This window comes from Sceloporus occidentalis, unplaced genomic scaffold, assembly GCF_023333645.1.
Source record: "Sceloporus occidentalis isolate IW3139 unplaced genomic scaffold, rSceOcc1.0.p SCAF_19, whole genome shotgun sequence".
Lineage (NCBI taxonomy): Eukaryota > Metazoa > Chordata > Lepidosauria > Squamata > Phrynosomatidae > Sceloporus > Sceloporus occidentalis.
This window is the reverse complement of record NW_028316999.1, coordinates 3,148,478-3,170,366: the sequence shown is the minus strand read 5'-3', so window position 1 is coordinate 3,170,366 and position 21,889 is coordinate 3,148,478.

The window sequence follows — 21,889 nt, the reverse complement described above, 5'->3', positions numbered from 1 at the left end:
TTATTAAAATAATTGTTAGTTGCAGCCCTACTGTAATGTGTAAGCCATTGGTTGTAACTGGACATGATCATTAAGGTCTCCCCTCTGAGTTTGCATTTATTTTCTCACTCAAATGTTTAACTTTCTGTTTATCAATTGTTAAATTATGTTTAGTTTTCTGTAATTTTTTGTGGATTTCCCAGTTTAGTTAAGCACACTAAAAACTGTAGCTGTTTAGTCAAAGTTTTATCTACAGTTCAAATCTACAAATCAAAGCTATTCTGCATAATAGGGTAAATGATGCAGACATTTTTGTATTATTATTTATTAATTATTATTTTTCCTGACCAAGGACAAGTTGATGACCTCTTCCAAACAATAGTAGTATATTCAATTTTCTCCATTCTTGTCAGTCTGACACAGATGATATATAGTCCATGAATACTAAAACTATGGGTCAAGCAGTTAATTTGCTGTGTGCAAAAAGAATTGCTGAGTGTGTGCCATGAGTCCTTGCTGCTTTATTAGTCACCATTTGAGCTCAGCTAAATTCAGTCAATAATCTAGTGAAAGAGATGCTGTATTCTTTATTTTGTAAATGGTCCATTATTGACACTTCATTAGTATTAACAGATCATTTATCACAAGTGATCAAATCTAAAAGGCCCAGTCGTTTGTATTAATACATCTAATATATTTGTTTAAAACATTTTTGGGGGATTTTTTGTCTTTATCATGTATCATGTATGTAGTTAATGTGTTATACATTGTATATAATAAAATATAACAGTTAATTTACAAATCTACAAACACCACGTCCTTTATATATATATATATATATACACACATTTTTTTCTAAAGAAGCAAAGCTATTCACAAATAATGTACCTAATTTAAGGTAACGATTGCATCACATGATTTTATGTAAATATAGATTGTACACACATCCTTTGTAGTGCACAATATTTCTCAGGGTAGGTACAGATACGTAGAGGTTAACTGTCACAATTATGTATTATATGTGTCTATATGTATTTGGGTAAAAGAGAAATTTGACATGTGGGGGGGGCGGTCACTTGGTCTCTGACAAGGTTTATACCCTGCAGGGATCAGAAGGTTGATTCTGTAAGCTAAAAATATTAGCAGCTGTTAGAATGCTTGGACTCAAAGACATAAACAAAGGTTTTATGTTTCAACGGTAGCAGGCATCACTGCAAGTATCAATCTTTAATGTCTCACATGTACAATTAAACCCATGAGTAGTTTGGGAGCTTCCCTATATAACGGCCAGGGATGGTCAGGATTAGTAGCTGAGTATCCACAGTGCAGAACCCGTGCACGAGCCAGAGGCAGGGGCAATGGTACTGGAGAAGCACACCAAAACGAAGCTGGGTAGGGGCTGGAGAAGTCCGGATAATTGTGAGACAAAGCCGAAGTCAGAACTCGAAGACACAAAATTGCAACTGACCCCAGAGAAACAAAGCAAGAAACTCTTTGACAGGCAGTGAGTGGACAGCTAAGGAGCCCTCAAATAGCCCCCAGGCAGATAACCCCACCTCAAGCTCATTGCATAAATACACAGAGAAATGGCCGGCTATCTTAGGAGTGGTCGTGCCCAGATATTGGAACAAAATGTACTAAAAACATTTTTTTGGTCAATGTTAACCTACATTACTGTATTTAGCACTGTAATATATGCTGAAAATATATATATATCTGTGGGGGGTAAAATATCGTCTCAGTAGTCTATTGGAAGTCCTTCTACACGACGGGAAAGTAATTTTAGCACCATTAAATGAATCCACAGTTACTTCTGCCTCAAATAACTTAAATGATCAATTCCAAGCAGGTCTCTAGTTACAGATTAGCTTCCAACCATTACTTTTGCTTTTATATGTAAAACATTCCATAGAGTTGGTTGGCCATGTCCCTTTTATTTGATGGCTCAATACTGAACCCTGGCGATAGGGGAGCAATCACAAGGAGTACAGGGCACGTGATGCTAATGTAAGTGTAAGCAGAGTAAGTCCGAGTGACTCACAAATCAAATAAATTCAATTTTAATCATATATGAGAATCTTACAGTGCTGGTCCACCATAAGTCCTCCTTCATCGTGAAGAGGCATGACCAGTTATGTGGGATGGAGGTAGCGTACAACCTGGTCTTAATTGTCTTACAATTAATAATAAATCATCAAAGCTTTTTTAATTAACACCTTCTGTAGCAGTTAAAGGGGTTCAAGGTTTAGGTATACAAGTTTGGCAGAAAATCGCTACATAAACTACTTTACAGACTACTTCACAGAAACATGAAATAACAATTATTTTGGTGTTGCTCTGAATCATCAATGTTACTTTGTTATAATGAGCATTCTTGTTATTGTGCTCTTGTTTACTTCAAAGGAAGTAAAGTACAGAGCTGGCATTGTAAGTAAAGTATATGTGAAAAGAGGGTGCATCACAAGCCCTATTTGTGGATTATGATCCAAATGTATGGTGGTGTCATCATGCCATACTAGTTACCTCTCCAGCTTACTCTTCATTTGTAACAGAATGTGAATTAATGGAACTAGCCTTACATAAACTAATGTCGACACGCTTTCAGCACACGGTTGTTCTCTTTCCTCCCCAGTTAACACTGAGCGTTTGTGAATTGTTACAAAACTGTTGATTTGAAACTTTGTTTTCTCTCGCTTGAACTTAGACATACTCTGTTCTGTGTTGAAACGCTCTACAATTGCTGTGGTTCTGAAAAAATAGAAATACCGAAAGCTGAAGGAACAACATGACGTGGAAGATAACCTGCACAGACTTCAGCCTTTTGCACATGTTCACTCTGCAATGAAACCGAGTAATTGACAGGCATATCTTTGAAAATAGATGGGCCACGAGTCAAATGGATAGGGAATAGATGGTGTGGGTGGAGGTATCAGCGTAAAGTAAAACTCCAGCTCCCAATCCTTACTCACCAACTAAGAATTCATACTAAAGTATTTAGTAAGTAATTTAATATGCATTCTATAGCAGCAAGGCTAGGAGTCTTGTTTGAATCTCTTACACAGAATTGACTGTGAGTACAGTGTATGCATATACTCACGCAGTAGGCATGTGTGGCTAAAGTTATCTTCTTCAAGACACTGAGCTAAAGGGTATAGAGACAGAAAATAAATGAATAGGGGGATTCTAATGTATCGCTCAATGTATTTCCAAGGGGCAAAAATGTATACTCTCACTCATCAATTATATGCACTAAATTGTATTTGATCAATCAATTACGCGGGTGTCAGGGTCCGCGTACTGAACCCTGACGAAGTCACTCACCTGAGTACCCGCTATGTGCGGGTACCAGATCCAGCGTCACGCCTTCTGCTTCCCCCTCTGCATCCAGCGTGATGCTTCTAGGCGCGCGGGCGCCCACGACAAACTTTATGCGTTCCCCCCTTGGGTGACATCACGCACGGAGGCGGGGCGTCCACCGAACGGTAAATTTAAAACCCAGCACTGAGCAGTGCTCAGTTATTATGCAGAGTACTGTTGTTTCGTTGTGTATTCTATCCTACTGTATTTCCTGTGTACCGAACCTTCCCTGGACTCCGCTGACATCCTGAAACCTGACCTTGGAAACTAAACGTCTCTCTCTGATTTTTGTGTACCGACCCTGGCTACTGATTCTGGAATATGCTGATTTCCGTGACCCTGACCCCAGCTAACGTGTACTGACTACGCAGCATTTGGTGAACCCGACCCTGTCTACACGTCCTGAACTGGGGTTATCCTGCATACTGGACCCCATCTCCTGAACCTTACAGCGGGCATTTCATAAAAGAGCTAACTCTGAGACTCATTAAATATTAAATATGTATTAGTCATTATAAAGAATCTATAGATGTGCTGTCTCCACTTGTCCTGAAATCAAGATTAACACTATTATGATGCTATGGTGCAGCTTAGAAGTATTCAGGATATTGCTAGAAAATAGTTTTATTTATTTACTATTTATGACAAGCTCAATTTTTAAGGCAAGGGAAAAATTCTACAGTAAAGGAAGCCTCAGGCCTCAGCAGTGCATCAGTTTCCTCTGTCGAATAAACACTTCCCCAGGAGGCCAAAAGTAAGCAACACATTTCTCAGATTATATTCTAAGATGCTGTCCTAAGGCTGGCTCTGGGTTGACTTACAGTACCGTGGCTACACAGAAATGAAGGCAAGTCACAGAGTGATGTATAGTGATAATTTGCCTTGCAGTAATACTTGCACTGGATGATGTGTAGAGATGGTACTTCCAACCAAAAATTAAATTGCTGATGTATCTCTGTCATAAATGGTTTGGCTTTTGTTATGATAAATGGTAGAAATAGCCTCATATAAAAATGCTGCTGTATGCAAACATTTTTGTTATAGATTTGCTGATTCGGATAAGGGGTGTATATATATATATATATATTGAAGTCATGCAGCTCTCAGCATTATTGTTGAATAAAAAAGCAAAGAGCGCACAGGTGAGTTGCAATGAGTTAAAACATCCCACAAACTTCAAAAACATCAGGGAATTTCCAAGTTATTATATGTCAGTTTGCCAGGAGGTCTTGGGACGGCCTTTGTTCTCTTGATAGAAGGAATGGTATCTTTACCCCTACACAGTGGCGACTCTAGAAACAATATATAGGGGGGGCACACAAGATACCACAGTCAAACTGGGGGGGGCATTAATAATTTCCACCATTAAATCATACCACTGAAAAAACACACACACACATATATATATATATATTGCCAAAAGTAATGTGCTATGGAATGATACTTTTGTTATTGGACAATACAATACTTGATCATTCAACATGGGAAGCCTGAAGCCACAATTTAGTACGACTAATCCTTGAAATCCTTTAAACAACACAATACCTTAACTTTTCCACTAAATGATTTCAGGGCCTAATATTAGTCCCTGCTGCCGATAGCAAGTATAGATCAACACATTAACACACAAACCAGCTTTGCATGTACAGATCAATTGAAATTCACTTGTGATCTCAGCACTGAAGGTATATATCAAATAAACAGAATCAGACATACAAATCCTGTATTTGCAGGTATACAATAATAATATATGAAATGTAGCATTGCAGGTATAGATCAAATCAATACATGGAAACAGAATTGCAGGTATTAATCAACTGAACAAAACATACAAACCCTGTATTTTAAGGTATACATAAATAATGTATGGAAACATAGCATAGCAGATATGGATCTACAGAATAACACAAAAACCCAGCTTTGCAGGTACAGATCAATTGGAATTCACATAAAAACACGGCATTAAAGGTATATTTAAAACCCCTAAATTACAGGGATAGATCACAGGTTGCACACCCCAACCACGCTGCCCACATAGAACCTGGCCAGCACCCAGATAACACACATAAGATTTGCCATCTTTGTCCCATATACACCCTGCCTGTGCCATCCTGTTCCCCAAGGCTCAAACATCCTGCTAGTGCCATCTTTGCCCTTCCACAATTATACATCTATGATACACACAATCACATTAACTCATGCTCTCCCTCATTCAGACAACTCATCCACATATTAACTCATGCTCTTCCTCATTCAGACAATTCATCCACATATTAACTCATGCTTTCCCTCATTCAGACAAATCATCCACATATTAACTCATGCTCTCCCTCATTCAGACAAATCATCCACATATTAACTCATGCTCTCCCTCATTCAGACAAATCATCCATTTTAAGAAACTACACCCCTTGGAGCTTCAAATGAGGGGTTACATGTATTTCTAGGACAAAAGTTGAGTGCACAAATAATGATGGAATATGTCGCTTTGGCTTGAAAATATGTTTTTTCTATCCATAGCGACATGTTCGTTTGTGTCTTGCGCACTCCAGGTTTGTACTAGAAACACATGCAGCCCCTCATTTGGTGCGCCAAGGGATGTCGTTTTTGCAAGTGTGTACTTTTTGTGCCATAATTTAACTTCCTACTTGAGCAGTAACGCCACATCAAGGCTTTAACCCTAATTACTGACCATTCACACGCCTTTCATATCTCCATTCACTCACAGAAGCACACGCCATTCTTTCCATACATTTACTCACAGAAGCACACACACCATTCTTTCCCCTTACAATCCCAAAGAAATGATGGTAAAGGGAGAAAAAAAATCACTTTTACAGCAAAAATAAGTTTTGCCGTAAAAATGCAAGGCGCTCCAGGGATGAGATGGTTACTCACGTACCGCACAGGCTAAATGGCTGATTTTAATAATATTTGCAGTTCATCAGGATTTCAAAAATTGCCTCCCTCTACCGTTGGCTAAATTTAACCCCATGATCAAAGGGATCATACGATTAAAATTAGTATCGGCCATTTTTAAAAAGGGAATGTGACTTTTTATAGCTATATGATCGCTGTGGTAACATTGGCTACCACAGTGATCATTTAGCTAGAATACTTAAACTTTTTATTTTTTTTTTAAGTTAAACTACTTTATGTTTAAATAATTTAATTTGGGGGTCTCTAGGCAATTTTTTTATCTGCCTTAAGAGACCCCCAAATCATTTTTTTTACATTTTTATTTTTTTTAACTTAATATTTTTTATTCTTTTTTTACAAAAAAGGTGATTGGAAAGGTGATTGGAAAGGTGAGGCGATTACCTTTCCAATGGTATATGTTGGGGGTATGTAGCTGCTTAGATGCCTGAGATACAGGCATCTAAGCAGCATGCCCCCACACCTCTTTAACTGACAATTGTCAGTTGTTAATAAAGTTGCGCGGTGACGTCATCGCGTCATTGCGCGAGACGTCACCGGGCAGATCGGGTGGCCCCGGTGATGCCCTTCAGTGTGAGGGGCAGATCGCCGGGGTAGGTGGTGATGGAGGTCCACAGACCTCCATCAAGGTAAGATAGTGCTAGTGACGGCATGGTGCAATTGCCCCCCCTTGCCCCCCTGTAGCGACGCCACTGCCCCTACACGTACCCTTTAACATTTTAGTTAGGTTACTGCTAGAGACGGTGAGAGGCAGAGGTTGGAATGGGTGGAGTCAATAGTGTGGCCACCCCCAACCTTACCCAAAGAGCTGTCTCACAGAGCTCAGATGCTGGGCATCATGAGTTGGCCACGTGTGAGCGGCAAAGGAGTTTTGTGCTGCAACTTCACAGACTTCCTTCGATTTTACAGCTCCTGGGCCAATTAGGTGAGACCAGAGGATCCCCCTACTGGCCCATGATCCCCACTGCCTGGGTTGGGAAGCTAGATGGGACAAATGCCGGTACCCAGCCTCTAGTAAAAAGCAAGAGGATAGGGGGCTTAAATAAGCGGGCCTGGGAACTAGGATGCTGATTCCCACGTTCTCTAACCATATTGCAGTTGGAAAGGTGGAGCCAGACCAGAAGGGAGGGCTAGCTAAATGGGATTGGCTTGCCCAATTAAGCTGTGAATGGGCTAGGAGGTGGACATCACTGGGACAGGAGTGGGCAAAGGCAAAAAATAATTCCCCAAACAAAAAGCTACCCAGGAGGACAATTCATAAAGAGTTCCCATGTATGACTTTCAAGAAATAGATATTCAAGGCCAGCTCATCCCTTCTTGCAAGAGAAATTTGCTAGGGCCATTCATAATGCATAGTGAATTGGGTAAATTGAATTTAGAAAATGCATCTCTAAGTATTTGGTGGAATCTCCCAAACAGTAGGGCTGGACTGGGAATTAAAAACAGAGCTGGAAATACTTGAACACCAGCCGCAAATATCAGTGCTATTACTATGCGTCACACATTTGCATGGTTTCATTCTAACCAGACCTGATATAGTATAAACTTTCCTGGTCACAGTTATTATAACAGAGAACCTAGATTCAATGAGATGGCACTTCAGAATTCAATTAAAAAAAAAAGCAGATTCTCATCTGCAAAGGTTCCTAGTACCTACATCTCCTCTCCAAACCCACACACACCTGATCCCTCCGCTCATCTAGTGATCATTGGCTATCCTGTGCTCCAATGCCTGTAAACAAGACTCCTCTAGTACTGCCCTAACCCTTTGGAATACCCTACCCCTAATTATCAAACTCTTCCCTAGTTCCCAGATCTTCACAAAATAACCTACTCCTTCAGGGCAATCAACTGGCAGGTTAACACCTCTCCTCACACTTCCACCTTTCCCACTTATGCTTTCTCACCTTTAGCACTCATTCTGTTGGGTGTCTACAACCACATATCTTCTTACTCGTTAGTTAGTCTGTACATATATCAAGTAATACAATTTCCAATGTTTTACTGGTATACAGTTGTGTGGCTGGACCACTTTTAGTTTCACCTCTTGTGTAATATTCCCCTACCCACTTCTAGACTGTAAGATTATTAGAGTAGGGCCCTTCTGACCTTATGTTTCTGTCTAAATTGTTATGTGTATTACCTATTATTGTTTGTTTTCCCATTGCACAGTGCTGTGGGCTTTGATAGCAATATATAATAATACATTATATACAACATAGGACTCATTTAAACAAATGCAAGGTCTCATTAGGAGATGGGAGGACAGGGACACAGTGCAATTGCAAGAACAGAATTCTGATGGGGTTTTTTTGGATGCATGTACATTGAGAAAACCCTATTAATTGAAAGGTGGATATCATATGCATTACTGCACATATCATGGCTGTAGTGTCCCTTTAAGACAAATACCAATAGTTAACAATATATATACTTAATTATAATTTTATGTTTTCAATTTTTCACATGTGATATGTGGACAGCTCCACCTAGAGGACACAAAGTACTGCTGCACTAGCCATTTGCACTAATAAGACAGTGTCCCAGTTATTTTTCACAGTCACCTCTGAGCAGCACAATGCAGTGTTAACATATGATTTGGATTGATACTGAATCAAGACACACAGTCTATTTCATGATCATCCTGTCTTATTTTTCTACGTGTTTCTAGTGTAGCACAAACTAAAGATCCTATTTTATGTGAAATAGGTTTATAAAGGCTATGGTGGCTAAAATCAATTTTCATTCAGTCATTCACTTTACTATTAAAATCCCAAGAGCAAAGACAACATGAGAAACTGCCTGGAAACAGTGCATTAATAACACAGCCTATCAGTGTAAGAGAAGTTCTGCATGGCAAAAGAACAAAGGCACAGATGATGTTTGATTAATATTTTAAATACCAAGGAAGGTCTTTTATATACACAACAAGAGTCTGTATGAAGACAAGACATTTATATCTTAAAAATTAAGCTCTCTCGAAATTCCACTTCTCTAAATCTATTTTTTATTAAATCAGAAAAAAACATTTACCATGAAAATGCTACAATGCCAATAAAATAAGTGTAGGTACTTTAGGTATTGATTAGCAGATCTGTCATCTTATTCTTCTCTCTGAAGGTTAACTCACAAAAAGGACTTAAGTTTGACTTAACAACAAGTATGACAACAACCTATCAGTGTCTGCGTTTGTTCCACATGACAAGGGGTCCTGGCAAAACTTATGAATGAAGCAACATTTTACATGGTTATTTCTGTGAACGCTTCAGTAGTATTAAAAATTATGTTTCTACTGCTGTACTTAGTCACAAAAGTGATGCATTCAGCAGTTTGTGTGCATTTTTAATGTAGTTTAGGGGTCAGGCGTGTAGGAGAATACAATGATTTTTTTTTTGAGCAGGTGGGTGGAAGAGAAGACAATGTTTCTCTGCTGAGGAAGGATGTGACTAGTTAAAAAATCTGCTAAAGCTGTCACTTTGAAAAAGAATAAGGATGTGTGTTCCCAGTAAGTGGTAAAACAACAGTAATATTACCAGAGTGCAATTAAAAAGAGCTTGAAAGTACTTAAAAGGAAAACATAAATTACATTCAATACTTTGGTCAACACTTTGTTGGGCTCTGTGCTATATAAGCAAAAGGGTGACATGTGATATTGTAATTAGAAAATGAATTTGAGAAGATAATTAATTAATTGGGAATGGGATTTTTTTATTCAGTAGTTCAGTAGTGTTACATCTGAATATATTTGCAGATTATTGTTCACAGTTCAGATGGTATCTATGAAGGGCAAAGAGCACCAAGTCCATCACCCTTACATGGCCTCAATGTTCTTACTCCATATCCCTCTCCAATAAATTGCTAATTGATTGAAAGTTTGCACGATCAGGGCACACTTTTTCTTCTGAGAAGCTTGCGGGAATAATTTATAAACTGTTATAAACAGTAACGTAATAATACAGTCTTCGATTAAATAGCAATATTTCTTAAATATACTATGTTCCTTGGCTCACAAAGGAAAAAGTGCCATGGTTTGTGATAAAGGTGATCTAATGAATATGGGAGGAAGGATGTTAATGTGGAAGTTAGTAGGCGTCCTTAGAAAAGAGGGTTTGAGGGAGACTGAAGGAGACTGAAGGAGGGGGAAAGACAGATAGCTTTATCATTATATCCATGGGCGTAGGAACCCCTAAAAATCTGGGGGGGACAGCATTTTCCCCCATCAGATCCCCACTTTCTCACACTATCTACCCCCTCTCCCCCCTCTCACACTTTCTTACTCTCTACCCCCTCCCTACCCTCCCTTCTCACACTATCTACCTTCTCCCTACCCCCCCTTCTCACTAGCTACCCTCTCCCTACCCCCCCTTCTCACTAGCTACCCTCTCCCTACCCCCCCTTCTCACTAGCTACCCTCTCCCTACCCCCCTTCTCACTGTCTACCCCAGGGGTGTCCAAGTTTTTTCTGCAGTGGGCCACTTCATCAGAATTGTATACGTGCGCGGGCCGCACTCATTTTTCACTGTGAGAAAATATGGCCTTTAATAAAATATGCGGATTAAAATAAAGTAAATGACACAAAACTTTTACTTTTCCTCTCACTGATTTCTGGGCCTAGAAAGTTTTGTGACTACAAATTCAGGACTCAGGATAATTAAAAATGAAATAGTTCTATTTATTCTAGGGGTGCACCAAAATGAAAATTCTGGACCAAAACATTCACGGTTCACTTAGCCAAAACCGAAAATGACCCCCCACCTTTAAAAATAATAATAAAAACTCACATTTTTAATAAAAGTAGGTAACACACCACAATTGGACAAAAAAAAATAGCAATATGACTTGGCATGATAGGAGTGTGATTGCTAACAGCAATCACACTCCTATCATACCCAGGCACCCAGTAAATGCTGGTACAGGGTGGCTGTAAGTGATGTGCAGACCCCATACTGCTGACAGCATCAATACACAAGGGGGGCAGCTAGCTAGGTTTCAGCATGTACTGGCTGACTTGGCATGATAGGAGTGTGATTGCTAACAGCAATCACAGTCCCATCATGCCTAGGTTCCAGCACTTAAGCATCCATCCAGTAAATGCTGGAACCTAGGCATGATGGGACTGTGATTGCTGCAATCACACTCCTATCATGCCAAGTCAGAATCACAGTCCCATCATGCCTAGGTTCCAGCACTTACACATCCATGCTATCACACACACACTCATTCATTCATATACTCATTCATTCACAGATTCATTCCCTCAATCACGCATACTCATTCAAACACCCTCCCTACCCCCTTACCTGCATTGCAGCTCCTCGATGCAGCCTCCCTCTGCGTTCTCTGGTACTGCACAGAGGAAGCAGGATGTGATGTAATGTCACGTGAACTCTGCTGGGTTCCGGTTCCTCTGTGCAGTACAGAAGACCCTCCCACAGGTAAGTAGCAGGGCTCGAGGTGAGGACCGCGTAAGATCGGTTGCCCTGGCTGCCGATCTTACGCGGGCCGCACCTCGAGGTCTCGCGGGCCGCATTTGCAGCGTTTCTATTGGGGAGGTTCCTACGGCCCTGGGGGGGATTTCTTAATTATCGGTCCCCCCCGCATGAGTTACTGGGGGGGATCTCCCACAGAGTGATCCTGTAGGCTGAAAAACGCGGTTGCAGGAAAACGAGCAATCGCGTTTTCAGCTGCCACAGGCAGATTCAGGGAAGGGGGTGATGTGTTGATTGGGTCCCCACACAAGTGTGGGGACCTGACACAACTGGTGCCTGATCGCTCCATGAGTGCGAAAGTGCAGCGTTAACCCCTTCAATGCCGCATGCCATTTTAGGGGTTAATTCCCATTTTGTACGGGGCTCTGCTGCTGGTGGTCTTCCAGGCAGACCAGCAACAGCAAAAATGAGCCTCCATAAGCCCTTTGATGACTCCTGTAGGCATGGAAGCCTACAGCAGTCATCAGAGACTCCCCCCTGCAATGGCTGGTCTATGGACCAGCAATTGCATCCCAGCTGCCAGAGGCAGCTTCAGGGACAGGGAAAGAGAGTTCTTCGGTCGCCATATGAGTGTGGAGACCAGCCCCAACACCTCCCTGCTGCCTGATCGCTCCATGAGAGCGACAGTGCAGCGTTAACACCTTCAATGCCACAATTGTGTATGACACATTCGTGGCATTGCAGGGGTTAACATTTGTCTGCACAAGCTTGTGGGGACTAAATATCAGTCAATGCTGTGCTCCAATGGAACATCAGCATTGAAAGTGTTAAAAAAAAAATAATCAAAAAAATATTTTTTTTAAAAAAAACCAGCACTGACCTGAAAGTCCAGGGTGCTTCCAGGTCAAATGCTGTGATTTTAGTAAGTGGGCTGATGATGATCAGATCACTCCTGACCAACTGTTAGTTTTAAAAAAAATCCTGGCTCCTAACTTTTTTAGCTGGCGCCTAGATTCACAACAAATTTGTCAAGCCCTGAATTAAGACCAGCCATATTGTTGTGGTGACCTTTATGGTATCTGTTACTCATCACTCCAGAATAGCCAGGTAAATAATTTTGAATTGGGTTAACCCCTTAAGGACAGAGCTCTTTCATTTTTTGTACCCTTCGTGACAATGGCTGTTTTAACATTTCTGCGGTGCTCATGTTTAGACACCGGGTTCAATTGGATTGAACCTGGACAATTCGATTTTAGGACTTGCTCATAAAAATAAACATATATATATATATATATATATATATACTTGCGTTGGAAAATTTTAGCAGAACCAGATGGTTCCTGTTTCAGCCAGTGATATAGTACAAGGTGTGACTGATGCTTAGATACAGAGAGCAAGCACAACATAAAGTAAACTTGGTAGAATTTGTGGTCACTTACAATCCACAAGACATATATCTAAAGCAACTTCTACTGAACATGGTTCCTTCATATGCAATATACCTTATTATGCTTGTGAAATGTAGTCTTGGGGTAAATAACAACATGCCCTACAAAACACTACACAAAAAGTCTTAATTCCCACAGGTATAACATGAACCAAAAATCAAATACCAGTAGGGGTGCCTGGGTGCAGAGTTTCTTTGGGCGTAACTTTAATACTCGCTCTATCACCCACTCACTCTAACACCACATGCATAAATATACAAGCCATTTGCCTCCCTCTTCACCCTCACACCACTAACCCAAGGCTCACCCCTGACACTCTAGCAGCATATGCTGACACTCACACGAGCACCATGCACTAAGCACCCACACACACACACACACACTCATGCTGATACCAAATACTAACAAACACAAACTTATGCTAACATCATAGACTAACACACTCGACTGCCATATAGTAATACACACACACCCTACCACCATACTCTCAAACACTATACATTACAACACATTATTTAATTTGTGTTAAAAAATTATGCTGACATACCTTAGTATTCTTCTGGCACATGCTTAGCAAGACTCCAATATGCATTTAACATGCAATGTGCATATAACATATAACACAAAAATAGACTAATGTTGTCTCAAAAGTGTATTCTCCAATGCTACTTAGCTAATAAAGGCATCATCTTGACTTTTGTTTTCTATATGCTCCACTTTTATAGTCGTAGGTGCAATGTGAAAATAAACTTTTTCCATGTTAGTCAAAGAGAAAACACTCTTTAGTCACATTGTTAACAGAAGAAAATATTTTAAAAAGGGTAGGTAGCAAGGTAATTTATTTCTGTATAACAACGTCACATACTTACATAATGTTCATGCCTGGAATTGATCCTGCAACCAATTTGACTTACCACTGCAGCCACCAAGAGGCTATTGTCAGTACTCTTCTGTTTATATGCCTTGTTGTATTGCTGTATTTGTAAAATAGCCTAGTCCAGGGGTAGGCAATCTTCGGCTCACCAGATGTTGTGAACTACATTTCCCTTGATGCTTTGCCAGCAATATGACTGTAAGAGCATTATGGGAGATGTAGTCCACAGCATCAGGAGAGCCGAAGATTGCCTACCCCTGGCCTAGTCTACACCAGGTCCAGTTTATCTTGTTACAGACCTGGCTGTTAACCTGGACCCTGTTTTTGTTCTAATCCTTCATTACTATGGCACATGTGCTTCCAAAGCCTTTACTAACCAGTGTGTGAAGCCTGTGGCCCAATCAAAGTGTTTGCCTTTCTCTTGATCTGATAATGCCATTGTACTCCAGCATAACATCTCAGAACAAAACAACTTACTACCATAGTACAATTCTTTAAGAAGTTCTGTGGGTTGTACCTGTAGGTTACATCTTTGCATACCAAGCATTACTATAGAATAACTAAAACAATGCAGCAGAAGGGGGACAAACTGCTTAATCTCTAAATATGTGCTTGATTTAATTTCATCTTATAATAAACCGATGAGCGCTAAACATTTTAACACGACATTCCAAAAAAACCAAAATGTATTAAATTATCATTCTAAAGCAGACCTGGGCAAAGCACGGCCCGCGGGCCACATCCGGCCCGCTGAATAGCTCGGACCGGCCCGCAAAGAGTGTCCTGGTGACTCACCAATGAGTCCGGTGTCCCCCCCCCGCCCCGGTCACTTACCTTAAACTCCTGTGTTGGAAGCGTTTGTCTCGGGTGCCGGCGCTTTACGCTGGGCGCCGGCATATGACGTCAGACGCCGGCGATCAGCAGTGAAGCGCCGGCACCCGAGACAAACGCCTCACGCTTCCAACACAGGAGTTTAAGGTAAGTGACCGGGGCGGGGGGGGAGATCCTGAGAAGGGGGGGTTAGGGAGTTAGAGGGGAGATACTGAGAAGGGGGGGTTAGGGAGTTAGAGGGGAGATACTGAGAAGGGGGGTTAGGGAGGGAGGTCTTACTGTGTGTGTGTGTCTTACTGTGTTTGTGTGTCTTACTGTGTGTGTGTGTATCTTACTGTGTCTGTGTGTGTCTCACTGTGTCTGTGTGTCTTACTGTGTCTGTGTGTGTCTCACTGTGTCTGTGTGTGTCTTACTGTGTCTGTGTGTGTCTTACTGTGTCTGTGTGTGTCTTACTGTGTCTGTGTGTGTCTCACTGTGTCTGTGTGTGTCTTACTGTGTCTGTGTGTGTCTCACTGTGTCTGTGTGTGTCTTACTGTGTCTGTGTGTGTCTCACTGTGTCTGTGTGTATCTTACTGTGTCTGTGTGTGTCTCACTGTGTCTGTGTGTGTCTTACTGTGTCTGTGTGTGTCTCACTGTGTCTGTGTGTGTCTTACTGTGTCTGTGTGTGTCTTACTGTGTCTGTGTGTGTCTTACTGTGTTCATAGCTTATTCAGTTATTGTAATAAATATTTTAGCCCATTTTTTAGCTCAAAATATTTTTTCCTTTTTTTTCTCCTCTAAAATCTAGGTGCGTCTTATCAGCAGGTGCGTCTTATAGAGCGAAAAATACGGTATGCACTCCGAAGCCTTGTTCATTTTGTTCACTTCTGTGCTGTGCTAATAGTTATTCAGGCCTTACTTATTCAAGCACCTCTACCAATGACGTAGGCTTGAATAACTTTATTAAACAGCACATAAGTTAACAAAATGGACAAGGCTTCGGAGTTTGTAGTTTGTAGAGGTCTGGCCCTCTAAAACCATTCCAATTTCTCATGTGGCCCCATGGGAAAATTAATTGCCCACCCCTGTTCTAAAGTATATAATTAGGCATCTTTTGTTGATTTGTTCTTTAAACGCAGTAAGAATTTAGGTATAAATTAACAAATTAGAGAGTTGTGTAATTTCCTATATGCAAGTTTGTCTTAGTCATCACAGACAATAGGCAAATAATTGAAATATTGCACACGTGCAAAACTGTGATTGTTCTCTGTCTCCTGATGTGATAAACATCCTCCTTTAAAAGTTATTATTGTTAAATTAGTCATGCTTGTTACAAAGTACATTAGGTAGGTGGCAGCCCTTATGGTGTTTGGAGTGCAGGAATACATTAGCAGGGTTAATTTTCAGTAGTTAAGTTCAGTCCTTGTTGATACAGAAATCTACATTGTTGGTAAAACTCTGGATACAAAAGATAGAAAAATCTTTTAAACAGTCTTAGTTGAGTTGCTGGGGGAACGTGTGTCTGGAGTGACATCTGTGGGGATAGCTCCGGCTATAAAAACGGTGAGTGGTTTGCAGGATAAAAATTATCAGGAAAGACTAAGGAATCTTTATATGTATAGCTTGGAGGAAAGAAGAGAGAGGGTAGATGTAATAGAAACATTTAAATACATAAAGAGATTTAACAAAGTACAGAGGGCAAGTTTATTTGAAAGGAGTAGAACAATAGATCATAGCCTAAAATTAGAAGGTCAGAGACTTAGATGCAATGCCAAAAAATGGGTGGTAGATAAATGGAACACTCTCCCAGCAGAACTGGTGGAGGTAAATACAGTAAGGGGAGTTTGTGAGCACTGTGGGCTCTTTTGTGTTGTCACGGGTGTCTGTGTGCCTTGTGAGTCTGCTTTTGTGAGGCCCTTGATGGGTGTCTTTAGGTCCAAACTGACACTCTTCCCAGTTTAGTTTGACACCCTTTTATATAGCCAACGGAAAAAAGATTGGGAGTGAGTAGGAATCGCTTTAAGCCATAACGGTGCACTTTAAGCCATACCCTTTTAACCTTTTGCAGCAACCTTAATACAGAGGCTTCTTTGGAATTATCTTAGTCTGCCTAGTAGGAAATCCAGTTCTGTACATGAGTACATTCAAGAAATACAATTGAAAAAGTTATAAGAGCTTGGAGTTCTTCCAAGGCTACAGTCAGGAAGCCCCACTTGGAGATTTACATTCTGACCCTATCACTGTGATACAGTGGGTAGCCATGTGTGAGTGGTTGTTACTCTTAAATTACACAGCATAATATAATGATCAACAAATAATACTGCATTATGTATTTATCAACTATATTACCAAGCTTGAAACACTGATTAACCATCAGCAATTATCCAAATGGTGACATGGTTCATTCACTTATCATTTCCTATTTTGACTACTGCAACACTCTTCTGGTTGCACACCACTTCTCTTCTGCTTCTCCACTCTGTGAAATTTTCCACCGGCTCCCAATTACCTTTAGAATTAAATGTAAAATCCTGGTACTAATATATTAGGCGCTCCATAATACTGCTTCTCCATACATTTCTGCTTTCATAAGCAAATACTCTCCTACTCAATCCTTACGTTCTTCCCATGGGCTAAGGCTCTCCTCCTCACTTATCACCTCTTCCTTTTCCAGTCTACAAAATTTAACTCGGGCTGCCCCATATCTCTGGAATCTACTCCCACCAAGCCTTCAGCATTCACCCACTCTCCCAACATTCAAGAAACATCTCAAAACTCACTTTTTCAGAGAAGCCGCACCATCTTAGCTGCAAGAACTTCCTTGTCATTGATACAACCGCCACACTTACCCTTTCGCTGTGCCTTATGTTTGTCACCCCATTCCCTTAAGATTGTAAGCTTGCGAGCAGGGCTCTCTCCACCAAATGTATCGGTTTGTCTTAGTCTGTCAATTCTCGTCTTGTTATACCCCCTGAATATATGTATTGTATTAAGCGCTGCGTAGATTGTTGGCGCTATATAAATACAAGATAATAATAACTCCATACTTTGTTTTCGGACTCATTTTAGTTGTCAAACATATTGGTGTTGCAGTTTATATCAAGGAGATTTTTTTCTCTAGTCTTCTGGCTATTTCTGTATTCAGGACGCCCATGTCAACAGACTGGGCTTGTTAAATTTAAAGGGTTTTCCAATACAGCGCAAAGTTCCCAATAGATTTTGGTTTGGCTGTTGGATCATAGGATCTACCGCTCAGTCAGTATCCTTTACTATTTATAGTTATGCTAATGAACTGCATAGACCATTACTCTCATCATGTACTTTGGCTTTTATTGTACATTGAATTCTAAGTTATAAACCTGGACGAATGCCCTATCCCATTTCAAGGACATATGAGAATTCTGAAGAGCCTAGGTAGATTTGGCTGCAGATGTGATTGGATTTCTTCCACGACTCAAGAGACACTAATAGCAGTCATATAGCTTACTGTTACCCTGGATGGCACCAAATCTCTTAAATTGAGATCTCCAAAGATAATGAAGATATATAATTCTGATATATATATATATATATATATATATATATATATATATATATATATATATATATATATATATATATATATATATATAAGTATACATGCATTTCAGTTTTAACTATTTATGTTACGAAATGCTGATCCTGTGGTAAATATAACCATTCACATTCTATCACCCTATCCAATTTTTTCACAAAAAAGGAACTGCTTTTGTTTATGTTAATGGAGTTGGTATTTTCAGATATTTCTACAACTTATATATTTGAGAACATTATGTGTATAAGTTTTTTAACACCTTTTTTTAGCTTTTCCACAAATTAATTATTTAGGGTACCCAAGGCCCAAATTAAACAGAACATTTGTACAGAATAATAAATGACCTTCTTGGTTCCTAGTTAATGAGCAATTGAAAACATCAATTAGGTCAGGGGTTCGTAACCTATTTATGATTAAGGACCCCTAATGGATTGCCCAATATGAACCCATAAACCTTTGTCAAAATCATCACCTGTCCTACTAGGTACCAGTATGTCTTCAAAGGATGTCAATGCCCGGGTTTTACGTTGTATGTTAATAGCTAGGAAGAGAACAGCTGAAAATAATGGTGATAGTTATTAATCTGATATAAGAATTTATTTTAATTATTCAGAGATCAAGTCCAACACATCAATCATGTTTTCTGAATTAATTTACATGTTACTGAACCTGCTTTTAAAAGGTATACAGTTGTGCATATGACAGAATTAAGTTCTGCTGGTGAAGTGAGGTAGACATCCAAGTCCTTTAAGTTGCTGACACACCAGGATTTACAAAGAAATACAATTAAGGTTTCGCAAGCATTCATTAAAGCAGTGAATCAGGCACAGGTGCGTTAACGCAGGAAGAAAAACATGCAGCTAAGTTGAATATTTAACCCCTTCGCGACCATATGGATATATAGTATTAAGGTAGTTTGGTAGGTGGGTAGCTAGAGGGAATTATGACAGTGTGAATTAGGAAGGGTGAAAAAAAAGATATAAAAAAAGTAAAAAAAAATGTTTTGTTAAAAAGGAAACTTTGGCAGTGACTGGTGACCAAACGGCTGCCTGACAAGCATCCAGAAGCTCCTAGCAACATACTTTTGGTTTATACTTTACAAAAATATATACAGATTCATGTTTTTAGAATTGGGGTGGTGATAAACAGTCTAAAATTAGACATAAAAGGCTGTAAAATGCTTGACAGTCTTATTTGGGATAAAATGCAGTGCAGTCCCACTGATTCAGCTCCTTGGTAAGCAACATAGACATGTAAAAGTAGACAGGAATCGCTAAACTTGGGTTACTTTGACATAGCTGCGGGTTAAGCAATATATGACCAGTGTGATAGAGTCCCTAATATTTATGACTTAGATTAGGATTGTTGCTATGTTATGTGTATTTATTAGTCATTATTATTCTAGCAGCAACCCGGGAATCTGAATGTGTATACCTTTTTTACTTTTTAGATTCCCTTTCTGTATATTTTTTTTGCTGGACACCATTCATTATGTTTATTTAAAAATGATAATTATAATATTCTACTAATTAATGTTTTACAAATCGCTCATTTGCTGAGTGTCAAGATGGCCATTTGTGAGTATGTACAATTGTGCTGTCCAATTTGGACTATCTGTGCCCTAATTACTTCAGTTAATTCATTAATGAACTAACTCCTAACAATCTTGCATTGGTTGCATATATTTCTGCCTGGCTGTCATACTTCTGAATCTTTGCAATTATCTTCTGTCTTGCATTCTCTGCAGTCCAACCCACTAACCAGGAAGGACCAGCAATTTTACAGCAGTCATTTAAATCTACATCCATTGAGTATCTTGAGAATACAAATTACCTTTGTTCAGAGACCGAATCTGCTGAAAGGGCATTTATTTTTGCTTTTCTGTGCATTCAATACTAAATATATATCTATCTCAATATTGACCCAGAAGCCATTGCATTTACTCTAATCCATACCTTTAGTTTCTGAATTTTTTATAAAAAATTGGGGTAATCATTTTCAAAGTCTATGTGTTGTATGGATTTCCAACGTTTTGCTATATTGTTTTGTTTGAGGGTTGCATGTGACATCATATGAAATAGGTTCTGACATTTTTATAAGGGCAACATTTAAATGGAATAACTTTCAGGATCTTGGCTCTTTTGTCAGCCAAAATGAGCAAATGCCCGGCTGTTGCTAGTGCTTTCCACCCTCCCTTAACTACCCTAGGTCTTCTCCAGTCCATTGTAAGTGCTTTTATTGTGACGTGTCTAGGAGTATGAGTGGCAAACCATACACACACAGAGTAAGGGCAACCAAGTGCTGAAGTTTATAAAAATTACTGATCCTCTGTAGCATTATGGAATTTGTGGAAGCAACATCAGCACTGTGCGCATACCTGGGAACTGGGTTTCACCCGGAGATCTCCAGGTGAAGCACCGATTCTCCGGTTCTCCGGGTCAAGACTCGAGTCCTCGGTGAGAACAGAAGTTCGGGCATTCTCTGCCGGATATGTCAGTCCTAACACAGCCAGAAACAGTATTAAATGTAAAAAGGTTCCCAGAGGATCTGACCAGATTAGGTACTGAAACCTCTGATGAGGTACTGTGGTCAGCAATGTTGAGAAATGGATCTGTGCTTTCTGTGATCAGCAGCAGTGGGTGATCAAAGTGAAAAGAGAGAGAAACAATGTATCAACTTCTTCAAAAAATACTCCAGTCATTTGGGGGGGGTCACGAAATAACAATAATTGGATGCTTTGCAAACACTGACAAAGACTAATTTATTAATTTATTTTTAAACAATAATTTTATCATATTTACCATAAATTCATAGACAAATATATAATGCATTGCATCTTTTAATATTTTTTTGTTGGCCAGATCCTTTCACTTAATTGGTAATGTCAAACAGAAATAATTCACAAAAAATTCCTCCAATTTACTGCTGGAGATGATTCATATTTTTGGGATCTAAATATATAGCTATCATTCCCCTTTAAAAACAGGATGTTCCCAATTTGACACTAAAGGAGGATATCATTTGTATAAAATGAACATATTGCAGGTAATAAAATATCGGCCTTTGTAAAATCATCATTGTGACAGTTAAGTTATTTAAGCAAACACGGCACTGCTACACTTGGATAAATGGAAGAAAAATACTGTAATCACCCTAGCAACTGTGAGTAGGTAGGGTAATATTTTTATAATGTAAAGTACATCTTTGCAAAGATCAGATGTTGTTAAATAACAGCTGAATAATATATATTGACATATGATTCCCTTTTGGTTAAAATCCAGAATTTGAAAATTAATCATGTTTTTCACAATATCTCAATACATTTCTCAAGTTCTAAATCAGTACTTACCAGAACATTGCTGGTGTTAAAACTATGAAAAGTGGAAAAGATTTTTTTCCCCTTGCCAATGTCTTCTATTCTTGCTTATTTGTCACACTTAAATCTTTCAGATCATCTAACTAATTTTAATATTAGACAAAG